Source organism: Ambystoma mexicanum, chromosome 4q (assembly GCF_040938575.1).
Source record: "Ambystoma mexicanum isolate Mex_15411 chromosome 4q, UKY_AmexF1_1, whole genome shotgun sequence".
NCBI classification, from domain to species: domain Eukaryota; kingdom Metazoa; phylum Chordata; class Amphibia; order Caudata; family Ambystomatidae; genus Ambystoma; species Ambystoma mexicanum.
Window position 1 is genome coordinate 407467731 of NC_090928.1, and position 20079 is coordinate 407487809.

At 41.4% G+C, this 20079-nt stretch overlaps 1 protein-coding gene across 3 annotated transcripts in view; it reads left to right on the forward strand.

The window, feature by feature from the left end:
- Window positions 1-20079, forward strand: part of CHRM3 (cholinergic receptor muscarinic 3) — a 3761375-nt gene that overhangs the window by 611455 nt on the left and 3129841 nt on the right. The window lies entirely within an intron of this gene.

Consider the following 20079-nt stretch of genomic DNA (forward strand, 5'->3'; position numbering starts at 1 on the left):
GCGGCACGCAATTCAACACATGACCTATTTCATCTTTTTTCTTCCATGCTGAGAAGCTTGGTTGCCTTTGATTCTTCTGCTTAGAAGTTATAAGGCTACAAGTGCCAAAAGTGCTAAATAAATGTGTAACTTGCAAAGATGCTCGGAACTAATGGACCGTGGGGATCAGGGAATGGGGGTGGGGGGTTCCTCAAATGTGGGCGTCGTAACACTCCCTGCTTTATCTCAAATCTTGGTGTTACTGCATTCTCTGTTTGGTCCCAAGTTTGGCATTTCTCCGTATATTAAGTTTCCTCAGATGTTCGCCTTTTATCATTTGCTGCTGTCTCTCTGATCTGGGTGTCACTGCATTTGCTGTTGAGTTGCAAATGTAGCTGTTTATCCCTTGAGAAGGACTAGGGTGTAAGACAGACTGGAGTGGAGTGCAGAGAAGAAGAGAGCTAACCAAATGTGAGGGATACTTCGGCATACCCTTCCTTATAAAGGGTCTAATGGGAAACAGCAGAAAGAGATGGATCTGACCTAATTGGACCACTAACAGAGAGCCTTAGAGGAATAAATATGGTGAGAGAGGCATCCCAATCTCGAAACTGATGGACAGTGAGGCACAGAGAGCTCCACCCACCCCCGGAGGAACATGTTGGGGTGGTGGTTGCTGCGCACCAGGGTGATCTAAGAGGAAAGGGATCTGGGCGGCACTTGGTATGAACACTGCAGGTGGAAAGGCACTGTCACTTAATAGGCCATTGAGGGCCCCCCATAGGAGTGGTAAGTGTTGCACAACAGAATATATGACAGGGGAAGGGACATGGGCCACAGTCAATCAAAAGAGTGGCGTCTGGTAGGGTACTGCCACTACCCAAACCTACTAAAAAACTCAGCCTTCTGCATACACCTCTCAAACTCTGAACTAAACACAACCACATCTTTACAACACAATAAACCGCATGCACTTCACCACACCGCAACAACAAAACAAACCACACATAGCCTTACACATCAGCACATGACGGTTAACAACCGAAAAACAAATCTACGCCCAGCGAATGGTGTAAATTGAACTGAAGGCTCCCTTGCTCTTTTCTCCTGCTCAGTACTACTAAATTACAGCCCCCCCCCCCTTTACCTTCTGGCCTTACAGATCCACCAGCGCGCAAAGGGAGCAGTTGGTGACAGTGTGCGGTATAAGAACCTTTAACATAACAGATGAAGCCCACTACTCAGGGTTCATACTCCACTTTAAAAATTAAATGTTTTGAGGCAATTACCTCAAAATATCTCTTCAAAACTCTTTTCTTTTTCTTTTTGGGGGTCCCCTCCCAAAGGAAACCCTCTGGCCCCCTTTGCCTATATTTTTAACCCTATCCCAAAGTAATTTCATCAAAAAGTTCCTGCCGATGAAAGGACACAATATCTTTCCAGGGATAAACTGTACAACAATTCCTCCTTTTTAGGGCAAGTCAAGCACATTTGGGACCAGCTGCCACTACCAGGACCGTAACCATTATTACCTGGGTGAAAATTGGCTAATCTTTCAGGCATATGGTAGAACCTATTCATGCAATAAAACTGCATGCATTTAAGGTTAGTGTCTAGATGAACGTACTGAGACAATACACATAGCTTCCAGATTATACAACACCCATGTGCCACTTCTCTCAACAATGCATAGGTCCCGACGCTGCTCCTCCAATTCCTGCATGAATTTGTAATTAAATGAAAAGTGTGCCAATCTGAGATCATCCCAAATGGGCATTTTGCAGAACTGCAAAATCTATTAAATAGCTTTCGAAACCAGGAAAAGCCATCCACGTTTCATGGTTGCCATGCATAGACATTTCCTACTCGTAACTCTGCTTTCCTGCCTAGATAAATGTCATAATTTTGCTATTTGCGTTGCGTTGAACATCCCAGGACTAGATTGGCCTGAATGATCAGGTTAAGAAAGGAACCAGTACGAAAGGGGAGGAACCAGAAGGTCCTGGCCATTAAATACCCAAATTCAGAAAATATAGTGAAAGGTGTTCGGGTGAGGTCAGGAGGTGATGTGGTGGACGAGAGAGGTGGTGGAATGCTGAAGATGGAGAGGAGTGCTAAGCAGTCTGTGGATCTGTTTGTATACAAGTGCAGGTAAGGTAATGGATGTGAGAGCATGGTGGTGGCAAGTGTTAACGGTTGAATTTGTGATTGTGAGAGCCTATCCTAGATTGGGTGATAAAAGGAGAGTTGTGAGAGATGGGGGAGGGTTGGAGTAGATGTGCAGATAGAAATTGAACAGTGTGATTGAGATAGTGTCAGTGAGAGAAAGAGAGAAGAGACAAGTGCAGATGGAGCAGCTGCAGACAGCAGTGAGCAGTAGGAGGAGGGGGAAGTTTGGAGTGAGAGGGGAGGAGTGTGAGAAGACCAGAGGTACAGAGGAGGAGATAGGGATGGGTGGGAGTAGAGGAGTAGACCTGTGTGACAGGATAGAGAGTGAGAGAGAGAGTGATAGAGGACCTAAGAAGACAGGTGGAGGGTAGAGAAAGGGGTGAGGATAAGGAGAGCGAGTAGGAGGAGAAGGGAGATAGTAAGGAGAGACATGATAAGGGGAAGGTGCGAGAGAAAGAGTGTGATTGTGTGAGTTGACGGGCACCATCTTGAACAAAAACTAATCACATTGTGGGCATCATTTTTCCCAACTGGTGAACAAGAGGGTTGCAGAACCTGATTCCGCCATCCTACAAGAGGATGGAGACTGCCATGATGCTTCTGGGATGCTGGGTGCCATGGGTACTACAACTCCAAGCAGGCCAAGCTCCAGATGACCGAATTGCTTCAGGCAAGCGCACCAATGGTGTGCCCTAATGAGCATGGTGGAAGCATTAACTAACGGTAGCAAACGGCTAATCACTGTTTCTCCACTACTGTTTAGTGTTGAAGGAGCTCTGATGTTGCTGATGTTCCACTGTTCTTCTTACATTCCTCTCCCGTCTTCTTTTCCGAAACTGCTTCCTGTATCATACCTGCTTCCTGCACTCACTCCAGCCTTTCTCCTCTCTGCTGTTCCCCCTTCTTCTTTGGACTGCTCTGTGGATTATCTTGAAATGCTGATCTTGTTATTGGGACCTCTCATACATTCTTGGACTTTGAGCTCAGTGTTTCTCCTATGTTCTTCCTTACAGCCAGGGAGAGAGCCTTGTAGCATTCCTGCTGACCTTTCGCATAGGTTTGTGGTGTCCAGATCTCTTCACATTCTACACTGCAAGGTTGGGAGTGTAGGTCATACCCTCTCAACTGATTGCCTAGACACTGTCAGAGTTGATGTACAGCAAACACAGAGGCACTAGGAGATTGGTGGGTCCTTAGAAAGTTCAACAGGGAGCAAGATGGATAAGGCATCAGCCTTTGGGCCCTCAGCACCAGATTAGGATAGCTTAGACAATAGGGGTTACTAATCGCTAAGAGGTCAAGGTATCAGTCCAGGACATTGTTTATTCTAACCAACATGCAATCTTTCTTCATAGCAAAGGCTTGAGAAATCAAACAAAACCCCTTGATCTGTTGTTCATGTCTTTGTGGAATTATGGAAAAAAATCAGTAACAAATGGTGGCATTGTGGCATCCTACAGGCCCTGATAAACAGGCCACCCACAAAAGGAGAGACACAAAAAATCAGAAACAGGTGAGTCCTGGAAAACTACAGCTGCTGAACCTATCAATAAAGAGGCCCGGGAATTAGGGACAAAAGTAGAATTTCTCAGCCTGGTATTGTTCCCAAAAGGGTCTAATGGCACCTGGGAATCTGCAGAGTCGAACAATGTACAGACTGACCTAGAAGACCAAGAACGTTCCGGAGCCCAGGTTTGAGATCTAAGATGTAATCTAGAAGAGAAGATTTGCAATGCCTAGGAGCATGCAAAAAAAATGAAAAGAGAAGCCACCAGAGGTAGTGGGCTAACAGCTAACTGGAATTCCCTGGCTTGAACTGTTTTCCCCTGAGTTTTGTGATGAACCCTGCAGAGTTATCACTAAACTCAGCCTAAAGTCTCATCCAATGTGGTCATGGGAAGGCAGCTGCTACCTGGTCCTGACCCTGGGGGTGGTATCAAAAGGGAGGATCACATGGGAGGAGGCGGCTGTCCGGGGTAAGTGGTGACTCTGTTAAGGGAGACGCAGTATTTGTGAGATTTCCTGAATGCTTAAATAAATAATGGCATGCTGTCACTGTGCAGTTTCCAGCCCCAGAATTACCCAAAGTACAGAACATAAAGACCCTGTTTACAAACATGAAAATGATATAAGGAGGGATTAAGGAGCTAATATCACAACTTCTAACTGTTATGATTCTGCTTCATATCAAGGTGTTAAACCCAAGGTTTAAATACCAACTCCTTTAACAATCTCCCCTAAGACTTAAAACTCTCTGTTACCCAATTAGATTGTGTCAAATAATAATAAAAAAGCAAGAACATTATGAACTTCAAGTCCCATAATGTTCATTGTACTGAGATGGGGAAGGAGGGGTCAGAGTTAAAGAAGTGTTATGAGCAGTCTAGTTGTTTAGAAAACACCTGAGCGAGACCTTTAAAAACATAAAGGACTTTCAGGTGAGAGAGCAGCAGCAGGAGGAAGCAGAAGCTAAAGAGGTCATTGTGACAGCAGCAGGACACTGTGCAGGAGCTGTGATAGATGTCAGGGAGATGTGGCCATGCAGACAGTGTGCAGAGGGAAGCAGTGCTGAAAGAAGCCACATTGTGAACTTCTCTGATATTGAAGTTACACCAGAGAGTGAACAGAGCTGCAAGAACTTCACTCAAGGTCTGTGTGCATGGCGGCAGACCAAACCAAGCTGTCAGAAGAAGCCCTGAAGAGACCTGCAGCAACTCCAGTGAGTCAGAAGGAGACTACAATACATACTGATGAGTTGGCCTAGAGCAGTTGACCCCAGGGTGCTCTGAAGGAGACCGCTTGGTGAGAATGCTTATATTGAATACTGAACAATTGAATTGATGCAAACTGAGCGCAACTCTCCTATTGAGGGATTCCAAATAGGAGACCATTGTAACCTGCATTTCCAAATCCAGAGAAGATTGATAATCAGGCAAACTGAGCACAGCTCTCCTAACCAGGGATGCCACTTAGGAGACAATTATAACCTGCACTGTCAAGTAGGTAGAAGATTTATACAAAAACAAACTGGGCAAAACTCTCACAGAAAGAGATGTCAATTGGGAGATAATTGTAACCCACATTGTCAGCTGCCAAGAGGTTGCACAACCAGAAGACAAACGCCTCACGAGCAAAGCCCTGCTTACATGAAAAACCAAGGATGAGAGAACTGTAACCTGTATTGCCTAAAGCCAATATAAGCAAGAGAACAGTTATACTTTTTTGGGATCTCAATTTGGAAAGAGATGTAACACATTTTGTGAAGAGTCAAAAGACTACCAAGAGAAGCAATTGTTCGTTCAAATCTCCTCATTTATGATTCTAGTGTGGGGAGTTTCGAATAAGCCTTACCATAGAGTACAAATTGTAGTAGTAGGTGTTTTACCATGGCAGGTGAGTAAACCGGGAAAGGGACCAATTGTAGTTAGTCCTCGCAGCCGAGTGTACCAGAAAGATGAAGATGATTTAAAGTATTGTGATTGTGGTAAAAGGTTGTGGTGGAAAAGAAGTGGTAATTCCATCACCTTGTCTTGTTGAACTTGAACTGTGGCATTTCAGAAAATAATTGTTGAACCATCCTGACTAAAATACTTATATTGAAGAAGAAGTATGATATGCTAGTAAGTGCTTGGCCTTTTGAAAAAAGAACACTTGCATTTAAATTTTGGTTTTATGTTTGAAGGAAAAGACATTTGTTTTACCAAGAAGGAAGTGTGTGGAGGAAAATATAACAATAGCTTTGATTGAGGAGCAATCCTTTGGAAGGGAGATATTCACTTTGCAAGTGAAATAATGCATTGAATGGAAAATATGTTGTATGATACATTGAATGGAACTTTGTTATTATGCAGAGGTTTCTTGAAGTTGAACTGTGTTCCAGATATTTCTGAATGTATCCAGGGGAAGGGAATCCAACCTTGGTCACAAGGATTACTGTTTATGATTTTTGAATTTGACTTCATGTGTGGTTTTGTGGAATTTAAGACAGCCAAGCAAACCGTGTATATTTGTGTTGTGCACATTAGTGTGAGGGTCAGATACCTTTTGGGCATTAGGTCATTTTTTTATTTAGCCTTAGTTTGCTAGGCAAGGACATCCTTGTTAAGTTAGGGTAAAATAGGCATTTGTCTCAGACCTTTTTTATTTAAGAAAATGGAAACTTGTGAGAAAGCTATACCTTTGTGTCCATCTCACATTTCTGACCCCTGAAAGTTTACAACCATCCATGACAATGTGTCAAAATGTTCTCTCTCTTAGAAGTATTGATTTTATACACTGCAAGACTCTCCCGGTGTCTTGCAAGGCACTTTCAATACTTGACACATCAGATTTTAGTAAGAAGGTCACATCATTGGCAGCGGCATATTGGGGAATCTGGCAAGGATTAAAAGCTTAGCATGGTATCTTCCTATCTCGCATATAAAGGCAGAGGTTAAATGAACAACACAAAAAGTAGAAAGAGGGGTCCCTTCTGTTTCATGCAACTCTTTAACAACACGTGATCAATCGGGCAACACTCAAAAATCAAATCAGAGTGAACCCCCTCAAACAGATTCTGAATAGACCTGACAATTTGGGATGGACTACCTCCTTGTTCCAAAATGACCCATAGAGAATCCCAATTCACCAGGTTTAAGGCTTTTTTGGGAAAAAAAATGTAATAAAATGGCCTGTGGTCACATATGTTCTCTGCCCAATCAATTCAAGCAATTGGAACGTAGGCGATTGAAGTGAGCAGTGGGTCAGGAATAATCATGATCTGATTTGGATTTGCACTAATTCTCCAAAAATCTTAACTCATCAAGCTTCCAGAATGGTCATAAACATTTTGTAATTGGAATTCAACTATGTTATTGAGGGATAGGTAGCATATGCACTGATGTCTGTGCCTGGTTTCTGAAAAAAGTCACTATCCAGAAACTTCTCAAGACCTTCCTTGTCTCATCCTCCTTCCCTTTCTCCCTTATCTGCTAACGCTGCCCATTCCCTTGCAACTGGCTGCCTGGTCCCTCTGTGTCATACAGGTGCCATGCCCTTCCCTTGGCCAGTCTGCCTCAGTACCCCCTTCTAGCACTTACCTTGGACACTCTCCCTTGACTAGACTACTGAGTCTGATCCACCCCTCCTCCTCGCACTCGTGTCCCCTTTCCCCTGAACACTTGCCCTCCAGGCACCCCCCTTGCACTTACCCCTAGCACGCACCCAGCCCCTGGGACCCCATCCATTACTACTCCCACCACACTCTCCCTTAACCCCCTCATGTTCACCCTCACCCCACCTTTCCTTTACTGCACTTGCACTATCCGAATGTCATAAGGCCTAGTAGGGCCTTTTATTGTTGTTTATGCTTCTTTGCTCCTCGCTCCCTTTTGCCTTGTGGCACCGGGAAACACTTTCTGATGTATAGGCACCTTACAAATGTTCAATAAATAAAATAAAAAATAAGCTCCCTAATTTCTTGATTCCGAGGGTTGGGTCCACCTTGTTCGACATAGTTTTAAATGTTGGTGTTAGTTTGCACTATATACCCTCCCATCTTCTTTTAAAATCTCTGTCCCAAGGCTGGTCAGTCCTGGAGGTTTTCTCATGGGAAAATACATAATCTCTTCCAGCACCTTACTTGGCAAAATCGCTGCAGCTAGCACAACAGCTTCCTGTTTCGCAGATATAGGGATTGCAATTTATTAATATTAAGTCTTCTATTGTTCCTATGTTTGATCATACCATTTGCTTGTAAAAATATCCTAGCCATTTCTTCAAATGGAGAAATTAGATTACTAATTAATGGATTCAAAATCTCATGTGTCTTACTTGCTCCTATTTTTAATGTTGTTGCCAGGGTATATGTCAGCCCTGTAGAAATATTTATTGCCTTTATTTATGGTTTGTGCTGGGGTGCCATGCCATGCCTAATCTCATGTCACCTGTATACAGTTGCACCCAAAATTCTGGGATATGAACAAACAGTGTATTTTCAAAACTTAAAGTCTATTTAAAAGAATAGTCAACTTAAACAACAGTGGTGTCCAGTTTTATGCCATATATATGATATCACGACAAAGTTATAGGTGCAAGAACATACCTGTTCCAAGGGTGCAGAGTGAGGAGACCAACACACAGGTGGCATGATTCACAAATCAAAGTTTATTTTTGGTTTCAAGGGAAAATAAATCCCATTCCTTTCCCTAACTCTAAGACTGGTTTCCCTGCCTCATCGTAAGTATGAAGCGTCCTGTCAGAATGTCTGAAACCCCTAAAGTCCAATGTCCTGTGTTCAAAAACCTCACTCTGTCCCTAACACTCTAATCTAACTCTAACAAACACAAAAAGGTTGGTGGTCCAGAAGAATGACTCCCTTCTTCTGGATAGCAGGTTTGCACTCAGAATTTCCTTCTGTGGTTCCTTGGGTGGTTCCTTGGGTGGTTCCACTTGAGAAAATGACTCCCTTTTCCCCAGATGGCAATCCATTTCCTCAAGCGATCAACAAAGCTAAGTTCCACTCAAGACAAAGCAAGGTGACTTTATAATGTTTCACTGCATTAGGGGGATTACTCCCTCCCAATAACCTTCCTCGGGTTCTCCCAAGACAAAACAGAAGTGTCCTTCAGCAGGTGGAATGGCTCCCGTCCTCTGTCCTTTCTCAATCTTGAAATCTCTAGTAGGTGCCAGATCTCTGCTTCTTGCTCTTTGTGCCTGGCCCAACTTGGTTCACTTCCCTGGCAAGTATGATCCTCAGTAAAAGTCTCTTGGAGGTCCCACAACTCTGATTCTCTTTATTCTGCTTCGGCCAACTTGGTTCACTTCCCTGCCACGTATGGTCTTTAGTAAATTGTGGTTTCCCTTCTCATGGGAGTGGGTCCAAGACCCCTCTTCTTTATGTTCAGGTGCTTGTTGCCGTCTTCTCCCCAGTACCACCACAAGGAAGATGACTCATGTTGTTCTTATATAATGGTGGGTCCCAAACCCTTCTTTTTTGCCTTCGCTAATTTGGGGCCCTTTCCTCCCAAGTACCGCCATGAGGAAGATTACTCATTTTGCTTCTGTTTGGTGGGTCCCAGACCCTTAAGCTTCTTTTGTTGTGGGACAGACCTGATTTACTTGCCTGTCAGGTACTGCAACACTGAAGATGCTGACTGCACCTTCTTAGTTTCCCACTAGCCTGCCCGAGTGCTCTCCTACCTCTGGAGAGTCTTGCAGTGGGCTCTGGTATGCCCTGGAACACTGCACACTCAATCTTCCTCTGGGCAGTGTGGTCTTCCCTTCACGCACTTTGGGATGTTTAACCCACTTCTGCTCTGCTATGCTGCAGCACTGTGTTATGAGGGTGCCAGAAATAACAAAATGGCTGCAAAACCCTTGTGCACGCCAAAACCTCTGAAAATCGCGCTTTGCAAAGCACAAAAAGATGGCTGCCCAATCTGTCATGCATGTTGTCAGAGGTGGAACAGAGATCTCACTCCAGAAATATGTCACTGGGCTCCACAACAAGTGAAAATAGAGTACAGAAGGAAAAAGCAGTGTTGCTAAATGAAACCCCAAACTCTTGCTTTAAATCCTTATTTCTTTGTCGCTGAAACTGCAGAATGCCGGTACAAAACACCCTCAAACATCCAAAATTCTTGCTGGGTGCTACAATTCACTTAGTTTAAGAAATCCTTGTGAACTTGCAAGGTCCTGAAAAGCTGAAAGCATAAAGGGATTTCCACAGCAAAAGTGGCCTGTCTGTGGATGTCAAAAATCTCTGTGCAGCAGAGGGCTGCTGGAATGACAGCTGTCAGGAGCCTGCCTGATTAAATTTTAAACATGTATAAACTGAAATCAAATGTTTGCAATCTAAGAGGCCTGTACTGATGGTGACCTATGTTGTAATTATTGTGATCCCATGGTTTAAAATCTTGAATCAGAATTCTAGCTGCTATTTGAAATCACAAGTTTGTATTAAGCTAAGGAAAACTGCAACAGAATTAACAATTAAATCAACCCTGTCTATAAGCTACCAAACTGGGATATCAGGTTTCTCCACAGAAGGATGGCCTTTCCCCCCACCAGGAAATCTCACCCAAGCAATAATTATAGGGTTTGGAAAGAAGTTGGTCTACAGAGGCAAAAGGGAACAATGAACAGCTGCTGCTAAGGAAATGTGAGGTGTGAGGACAGTCGTAAATGGCCTCTGCAAGGAGCAAACATGGGGGATGGCTCCTGGGCTTCCAGGGAGAGACCAAGGGGTGGAGCTAAAACAACCATTTGTTGCTTAACAAGGACAAGGAACACATTTTAAAAAGATGGATAACTTACTGTTTAAAATTGTGAAAAATATGAAAATAACAGATTTGTGAATCTAAATTTTGGCTGCACGTTTCAAGAGGTGGCAAAATCGGGTGACATGTTCTGGGAAGAAACGGCAAGAAATGTGATTTTACACAAAATGTATTTCTGCTAGAAGTATGAAACTTTATACACTTATGCCCATGTTAAACGCACACACTTGTAGAAATGTGCTTACAAATTGGACATTGTGTTCCTGATGAAAAGGGCAAAATTCTGTGAAAATCTGAGACAAGATCCCACAGCTACGTGGTTTCGAGGAATAGCTGCCATATAAAATATGTAGTCAGTATATGGATTGGTATAGAGATTTCACATGTGTAAATATGTATGGTGCCAAAAGTAGATTTTGTGTTCAAGGGGCTAGGGGTGGATTATCTGCCTCATACAATCACACCATAAAGGTGACACACTGTTTCTCTCCTTCTATCAAGGCAGAGGGGAGACTCTGACCCAATCACCTGTCAAAGGGGCGATCTTAGGATAAACCAGCACACGCACCCTGTTTATCATAGCATAAATAGAGACAGCTCACCACTCAAAAGGACGGACAGATTCACTCACTATCCTGATACTGGCGGAGCACCCTGATGCTGAACTCCACATCTTCCTTGCTCCAGACTCCAGAAACTTGACAAAGCAGAAACCCTTTGCATAGCTGAACCATTTTCAGCTAGGCCTCAAATTCCAGACCCAGAACCCCACAAACCTAAGAGGAAGCATCAAAATACAGCCAGGCTGCGCTGTACTGCTTGCCTGCTAAAAGAATTATCATCAGAACCAAGAAGGGGAGATCCAATCCAATCCAGTCCTGTGCTGTGACCAGAGTGCATTGCAGATCCAGCCCAGTCCTGTGCCGTGCTGTGACCAGAGCGCCTTGCTGATTGTAGATCCAATCCGATGTGCCCAGCTGTCTGTCCTAGAACCAGATCCAATTCCCTGACCAGAATCTTGACAGACCAGACCCCTGACGGTTCCATTTAAAAACATATCTAGTGAGTATCTATAGATAGAACTGTGTCACTAGCATGTGTACCTTGCTTAGTTAACCCCTAACTTAAACCCATCCTATCTCGTATTCAGAACCTGTATTGTTAGGAGTGTTTTTGAATTGTCTGAACTCTCTATCCAAATCTATCTTCCTCCTGTACTAGTATTGCTAAAACTATCTTTGCGCTGATCTTTTCTCATCTGATAAAGGCAAGTGTCCTCTGCAGGCAGTCATTCTGATCAAGTGGCTGTGTTCCTGTGTGGTATTCGTTGTGTTCATCGTCATCCTCTAGTGTAAGAAACCCATTAATCATTTTAAAAGCACATTCCTGCTTTCCATTCTTGTGCCTATCTCGAAAAAACGACCTCCACTAAAATGTCCATAACTTCCTCAATTTTTATGCTAGAAAAAACTTCTGCTTGTAGCTAATATCCACAGCTTTAAATCACATCTAAAACTGCATTCCAACTCCATACGGTTCTCCCTTTATAGCGATTATCACCCAGTACAAAGTTTGCCGCAAATTTCGTTTTTGGGAAATCCGGACACTTGTAAAAACGCTTTTGATTGCCTGCGACTTGAAATTTAAGATTTCAAATTATTTGTATTAAATCATTGCTTGTGTTTGTGTGCAACTATCCAAAGCGGCTTCCATAAGAATATATAGTAATTTCAGCAATTTTGACCATATTTGGTGTTTTTGCCCAGTCCATTCTAAGATAACTTTAAAAGCCATTCTGACAGCTTGACCGTCAATTCCTTTTTTCTCATGTGTTTGCTGGGGGAAAGTGGGATTGATATTCTGTTAAATTCCGCCATTCCTGAAAACATGTTCTCTCTTCCTATCTCTTTACATTACCTATTGGGGGATTGAGGGGTGTGCAGGGGGAACCTTTAACCACAGTGCCATCTGATATGAACACACACACAAAAGTATTATTTCTGTGCTGAATTGTTTTGCTCACTACTGCTCCTTGTGTATTGAAGAGATTATTCAGTGTTACATCACCCCATTGGTAATTATTGTGTACCCATAAAAACATAGTGTGATTAAATTGTAAATACATAAATAAATATTTTAACATTGCAAACCAGCCTGATTACTGGTTCAGTGTGACCAGGGGGGGGTTCCAAGAGAGGGGCGTGATATGAGTGGTATATCGTTCAGAATAAAGAACTTTTAGACAAAAATAAAGAACTTTTAGACAAAAATAAATAAGGATTTCAGTTGTGCACTACACGCTAGGCGTTGACTTGGGTGTGTGCTGGATTGAAATCACTTGCAGCACTCCCCATGCTTCAGGAATACCAGTAGCTTCTCTCTGAGAGTTCACCTTCTGGTCTTTCCCCTCTGGACTGGCCCTAGTCCTTCCAGCACAACTCTTGGCATCCTGGTCTGCTTCCTTCCAACTTCCTGCAGTGTGCTGGCTAGTGCAGCTCCTCCAGGGAGGACTAGACTATTGCTCCCTGAGTCGCTCTTACTTTTCTATTCTACATTGACCAACAAGCAGCTGGCAACATCTAAACTGCTCTTTATGGTTCCTAGGAATACTCTTCATGGCTCTGCACCTCCTCCTTATCTCAGTACTTGTAATCTTAATGTTTTCCTGAGAGCCACTGAAGTTCTTCTTCATCTCAGTACTTCTAACCTTGATCTCCCTTGTGTCAGTTGTACACTTCATAGTCACAGTACTGTTAATACTAAGGGTGTGAGACATGTACATGAGAATATAGGGTAAAGGAAGGTGAGGTGAAGGGAACTGGTGTTATACTGCGTTCTCTTCTGATAGTCGTACCTAGTGCCACAGAGGGGATCCCTCTCCATGAGATTCTCCCACTGAGTATGACCCTCAGGGGGACTATCAGGTAATGGCCTCACCTCCCTGACCTCATGGGAAAGAGCTCCCCCTACATGAATCTCACGACTGGTTCTCAAGCAAGCATTCATTCCCATAAGCAATAAGCATTTTAAATACATTCCTTTTCATGATTGATCCTACCTAGGCCCTATCGGCAAGTGTGTTCACATATTTTAAAATTGGACAAATCATTTGATTTTCTCGAGTATCAAAACAAGTATGGTATCATGTATTGGAATAAATAGCTTTTTATAAATAAACATCCATTCTATTTGGCTCCCCTGTATATATGTGGGGTTGTGAATGGATAGGCTGTGTGCAAGTCATTTACATTTAGACAATGGCCAGCTTGAATAGAACTCCTACAGGTTTAGACTCAGATAAAAATGCTCTCAGGGATCGTTCTCTCTGCTCTGAATATATGTGTGTATAGACTTCCCATAATATATATTTGCAGCTTTCAATCTATATATGCCAGCACAGTGTTCAGTCTTATTTAGCGTGCAACATTCAATCTGTATGCATGCACTTTTATTTTATGCATGTGCACACTTTTCAATCATTGCATGTTTTTGGGCTGGAGATTAAATATTCTCGAATAAAAGATACTATGTTAAAACACCTTTCCCTTCCACACTACATATAGGTCTGCCTATGCATTTCAAGATAAGAGACTGCAGGGGTTTAACACTTTCCATGATTTTCAGTGAATAGAACTAATTCTCCATATTACTTTCTGATGCACAAACATCTCATTTATCGCTAGGCCTCCACGGCTGCTTTAATGAATGATATCTCTTAGACAATAGTGTGCCATGAATGCACTATGGTCCAGATGATTCTACACCAGCTTTAGAGTGGAATTCTGTTTTAAATGGTGCTAATATTATGAAAAGCAATATGAATTTAAGTTGCACCAAAATTGAATTTGGTTTCAAATTTGCCGATCAATTCAAAATGCTCTCGGATTTAAGGAAATGGCATGGTGGCCCACAAAGTTTGCTTCTGTCGCTGTTCATTTTTCTGCATGATTAGAAACAGACTGTAATTCCTAAAATGAGGCCTTGGTGGAAGCCAAAACGGTCTGCAAAGATGTTAACTCAACTTCTGTTTTTTACTGGTTAGATTTGATTGCCTTCAGCATTGCTGCAAAATATGTAGTATACAAGATTACCTCAAACCATTGTACACACTCCACCATACCAACCATGGTGCTCCTGCAAGTGAACCATACCTCTAGCACCACCAGCCCCATTGCCATTACTACCAAGAATCTCTTCTGTAGAAGAACATCCACCTAGATTTCTGGGAAAAAATCTTTACACTGATCCTCATTAGTAACTTCAGAGGCTATGCCATGGCATAACTTGAGTTTCTGGGATTGCTGTCATGGCTTAAGCATTGGCAAGAATAAGGATTGGGCTTCGGTAAATATGACATTGCTGCTCTTAGTTCTGCCTTGTTGTCTCTTAACATATTACTTGACAGAGATTTATCAGTAATTGAACCTGAGGCCAGAGATTTTGAGGTTGCCATTCCTGGAGTAGGAAAAGCCTGTTTGGTGTACTTCTTGCATTCTTTATCTAGAGACTGCTGGTGAGATATATATTAGCTAAAGAATCTAAAGTCTTTTCCACTGGGGTCCACACCCATCCCCAGATGAAGCTCTTACAACCACTGGAACATTGTAGGCAACTACGTGAAAATAAAACTCTGGGAACTCACCGAACTCCAAATTTGAATGCTTCCTTCTTCCAAGACTGCTAGGGTTTTTTTTTAGCCTGGCCAATAAGATTTCTTCGTGAGCCCAGCAAAGGAAGACATTTCTTCAGAATATCCTTTTTGCTGCTACTACCTCTAGGATTCACATTAATCTAAACGAGACACTAAAGCAGCCTTCTCAAAATTAATTCAGACCCTCCAACATTCCTCTCTAAATTATCAGAGCTACCTGAAGGTTTCCCCTGTTGTGAGAGAGCGAATACTTTATTTCGGCTTTCGCCATTTCCAGAAAAAAATACATTTTATACAAATTTCAAAGTTAAAACCATATTAAAAACATTGTTTCTACAAATATAAAATTGTGCACATTTATAACCATCTTAACAAAACATGTTTTGACGCAAGACAGAACAAAATGCATTACCTCCAAAACAGTTTCAACATTACTATCAACAAAATGTCTTTTAAGACATTGGCATCTTAGATCCACTAATTTTGAACAGATAAGCAAGAAGTACTGCAACTCCTCAATTGCACCACTGCCACAGGTACAGTGCTTGGATCTAAACTGTCACAACATACGGGCACTGGGTGATAAAATGTTTAATCTTACCATTGCAAAGATACGGCTATGAATGGGAGACCGAATATTGCTCAGCATGCCGAAATTCTGGTGAGAAGACCTTGCCATTACCAGATAGCTCAGGGAGTGTAGATGTAGCATGTTGTTTATTGCGAGATTAAATTCAAGGTTTCTTGCTTTCTTTTTCAAATCGTCCAAGGACATCCATCCCTAATATAGAATTTTAAAATCAATGTTCCACTTTTCACATAATATCCTACACTTCTTATACCAGGGGTATTCTCCATAGTTCACAGCTTTTGTCGATTCACCCAGGACATTACTGTTATTCTGATTTCTAAACAGTCCTAAGTGTATTTTACGAAAGTAAACAAGCAAACCAAATTCTGCATGCATGCCAATATTGAAAACACCTACTTCAAAGGCAAGAGCCAAGCCAGACTGTTGTACTTTGCAGGTGATAATACATAACCTTGGTGGGACAGAATCACAATCCAGTGAGGGGTGTATTGTCTGTGCTCAGGTAAGTTTACCACAATACTTGTGACTCTTTCACTTGCAATATATGCTCAGTAAGTTGGGCACCATATGATGGAATCATCTCTACAGGCATTAGAGTAAAATCTAAATTCAAAGAATGAATTGTATTGGGCTGCAAACTCTCTGGTGGTTCCAGTAACACCCATTGCCCAAGGAGGTTCCACCCAATCTCCACAAAAGAGGATAGCTGAAAGGGCAAAACCGTTGTCATAAAGGTGTTCCAGGTATCCAGTAGTCTACTCTGCCAGCTCAAATAGCCAATTGTCCCTCCACTGCCTGGTCCATCTGCTTATATTGCTAGATAACGTATATCAATGTGACTGATCGGACATGCTTCTCAGAGTCTCCCATCTGCACCTGAAGATACCACAGCCATCTGACAGCTGTCAAAGCGCTGCCCAGGGGTAGGAACTGAGATGGATGGAAGGCTACAAGCTCCAGAAATTAGCTGTTAAGTTTAAAAGTAACCCACATGGCACGCAACAACTAGTCCGCCATCAAGTGCAGTGAAGACATTGCTGCATTCTCCTTGATGCATACCATGCTGACACTTCATGTCACAGCATAACAATTTCAATGAAGTGGTATACCAATTTAGCAGGGGGCATTTCTGCTGAACAAGCATATGCTAGCTTCAAGTTGCCACTATGATAATGCAGAGGTATGGGTATTTTCTCTTTTATTGTCACCATATGCTCAAGCCTACTTCTTAGGATGCCCTTTCATGTTGATGACCAGCAGTATTGCTTTCCCTGTACAGGTTAGTCTCTTCTTTAATAAACTCATCCAGGGAAGTTTATTTTGGATAGTGGTAATTTCATAGCGTTATAAAGTGTGGTCCTCGTTTTTCTCCAATACATTTCATCTTCTTGTGGCACGCATCAATAAAATGCATATGGTGTGTGGTGTGTGTGTGTGTGTGTGTATTCTCACTATAGATTGCATGAATAACATATTCTAGTTTCTAATGCAATCAGTATTATTGACATTGATCTTAAGCAATATTTGGGTGAAATGTGTGGCAGACGCTGGAATCCCTAAACATTGTATGGGTTATCAGATGTCCATCTGGAAAACAAGTCTACTGCCAGGCTGACCACATTTGGGGCTTTCCAAGAATCCAAGGCGTCTTCTTGATGTCACAGCTAACTACAAATACGTGTGCAAGCCTGGTAGGAAAATTTGCCCGGCGTTTAATTTCCTCATCACAACACAGATTTGCTTTGATTGAATTTCAGCTACATACGACTGTTCAGAACTTTTCTTAGGCTAAAGCTGTGCATTCGTATGCCTGTTATTCGATATTAAGTAGTTGTTGGAAGGAAGCAGACGTGAGCTGGTTCTTTACATGATCGTTCTGCTTATTTTAGCTCGGTCACAGACCTGAGAGTCACCAGTGTGTCTTCAGGACGGGAGGGCTTACATGTAAACCTGACATCAGCAACACAGAGGTTGTATTATGTTCCACTTAAATGGAATGTGTACACAACCCAAAGTTAATTCTGCAATATAGTTGCTATTGCCTTTTGACTCGAGGAGAAATTCCTGGTACATTACAGAATACATTATGCTAGCAAACACTGTAGAATACATGTGTAACTAGAAAAGAAAATGTTGTTTCTGCTTCTTTTATTTGGAGACTTGGTATGACGTGGACACTCCCCATAACTTCTGGTCAAATGTATCCCGCGCTACAAAAATGAATTTTAATCACATCAACATTTTCCTCAGACACAACCATTAACATTGCAAATACTGATGAGTGTCGTAAAATAAAGTGAGCCATAATGACAGAAAAATCAGCAGTGTGATGGTGATACTGTCAATGTACACATGACAACATTAATGTAATCAAACTAGCTTTATAACATCATTGAACAAGATATACTAAAAAATAGGGGTTATGTTTCTGGAATGGTTTACTGATGCACTCATTTGGATGTGATCATATTCCACTTTTTAATTGTTATTACAATGTTGTGCTAGTTTCATTAATCAACATCAAATTGAAATGTTTCCATTTTCTTTTTACACAAAGAATCTGCTCGAAGTTCGTGTGTATTATGTCATACTGCTTTTACGTATTCCTTTTTTATAATCAGCACACACTTACGTTTTGTATACAGCACACCCTCATGCTGTATATGTCTATGTTATTAAACCAAAATACACAATTAGAATGAATTAAAACATTAAATGCACAATTTAACATGTTGACACTCACCTAGGATGACCTTCACCCACCCTATAGTTAATTTAATGATACAAGATCCAAGCAACCAAACAATTTTAATTCTGACTGCACTCGGATTAGTCATTTCAGACTACAATATTGTATTTAAAGTGTTAGATGTCACATCCGGATATTGTAATGAGTCCCTCTTTTACCCAAATCACTGAGTGGTTCAGTCTTCACTTTAGAAACATTTGATGGATTGGAATTCCAGTTCAGAATAATGACCCGCTGGTTGCACGCAGACTGAGCAGCAATCGATTGACTTATTGATCTAGAATACTAGCAATTGAGTTGCTCTGCTGGTTAAGTTTATACATTTTCTGGTGGCAGCTCACAACTGCCACCACATAGTTAAAGCTTATGGCCTAGCTATGCAAGCACCTTGGTATATTGAGCTCAATCACGTGCATGTGCCCAGAGCATAGATATCACATGGCTAAATATAACCAGGAGGTAAACACAGGTTATCAAAATGTGCACCACTACATTGTAATAATCTAATGTTTACTTTGGACGATGACCTCACTAGAAAGCATATGAGAAAAAGTATAACGGGCATATTTTATAGCAATGTATTGCTTGGTGCAGTATTTGTGTTATGTTTGATCCCCTAATGACCATGTGTGTTACCTGTGTTTAGCACTTACAACCTGAGATAACCTTTGAGGTATTCACAATATGTCTACAATATTGCATTGTGCTCATTGCTTTAAAAGTGAAGATCTATTTTGTTCATCTTATTCTAGGTTTTTGCCAATGATAATCTACTAACGAAATGAAGTAATTTGTACTTTTCAATAGGGGTAGCAATATGGGCAATTTATGTATGCTCTGTTTATTTAACATCTTTGTTTATTTTTCTCCCCTGCGTTATTGTGATTTATTTAACTGACCTCAAATAAGACATTAAACTTGATGACCAAAAAATGTACTTAATAAAATCAGAAATGAATACTCATTATTTCAGAGACACAAATCCATGTTCCTCCAAAATGCACAGTTCTGTATTGCCCTTCTCTTGGTCGAGAAAAATATGCAATGTTGATGGTGATTGTAAATTCTGCATTTCCCTTCATTGTTCATCCACTCATTTCCCTCGCAGAGGCAAACTATCAATCCAGTAGTGTAAAAGAATACTGTAAGAAAATCATTTACAAAAATATACATAATGTATTAGTAGAACACATGTATTTATAATGACTTGTCTCATGTTCTGAATTACTTAAATTGCTGTGTATTTTCATTAGGCAGTATGCATCCGTTTCCAGTGGATATTATACTCAATGTCACAAATATTCTTTTATTTATTTTAAATAAATTTGGAACCTTGTGAGTGGGATGTCATTTCAATGTTTGTAATAATGGCTTTGACAAAAGTGACTGGAATCAAAAGACTCTGCAAATGCACAAACTCAAATTCAAAGTGATGTATTAAGGAGTTCTAGCAGTGAGAGCCAAAATAATGAAAACACGTGGCAAAAGCATGTTAATACAGTGCCAAGCTTTGATTTGTGGATATTGTAGAGACTATTTGTATACAGGTAATGCATTTAATTAAACAAAGTGCAATATGGATGCTCGTATATATTCATATCAAGTAACTTAATGCCAAATGCAACAGGAATTGTGGTCATTAAATCATATTTTAATATTTTGTGAGGAGATAATAGAACTA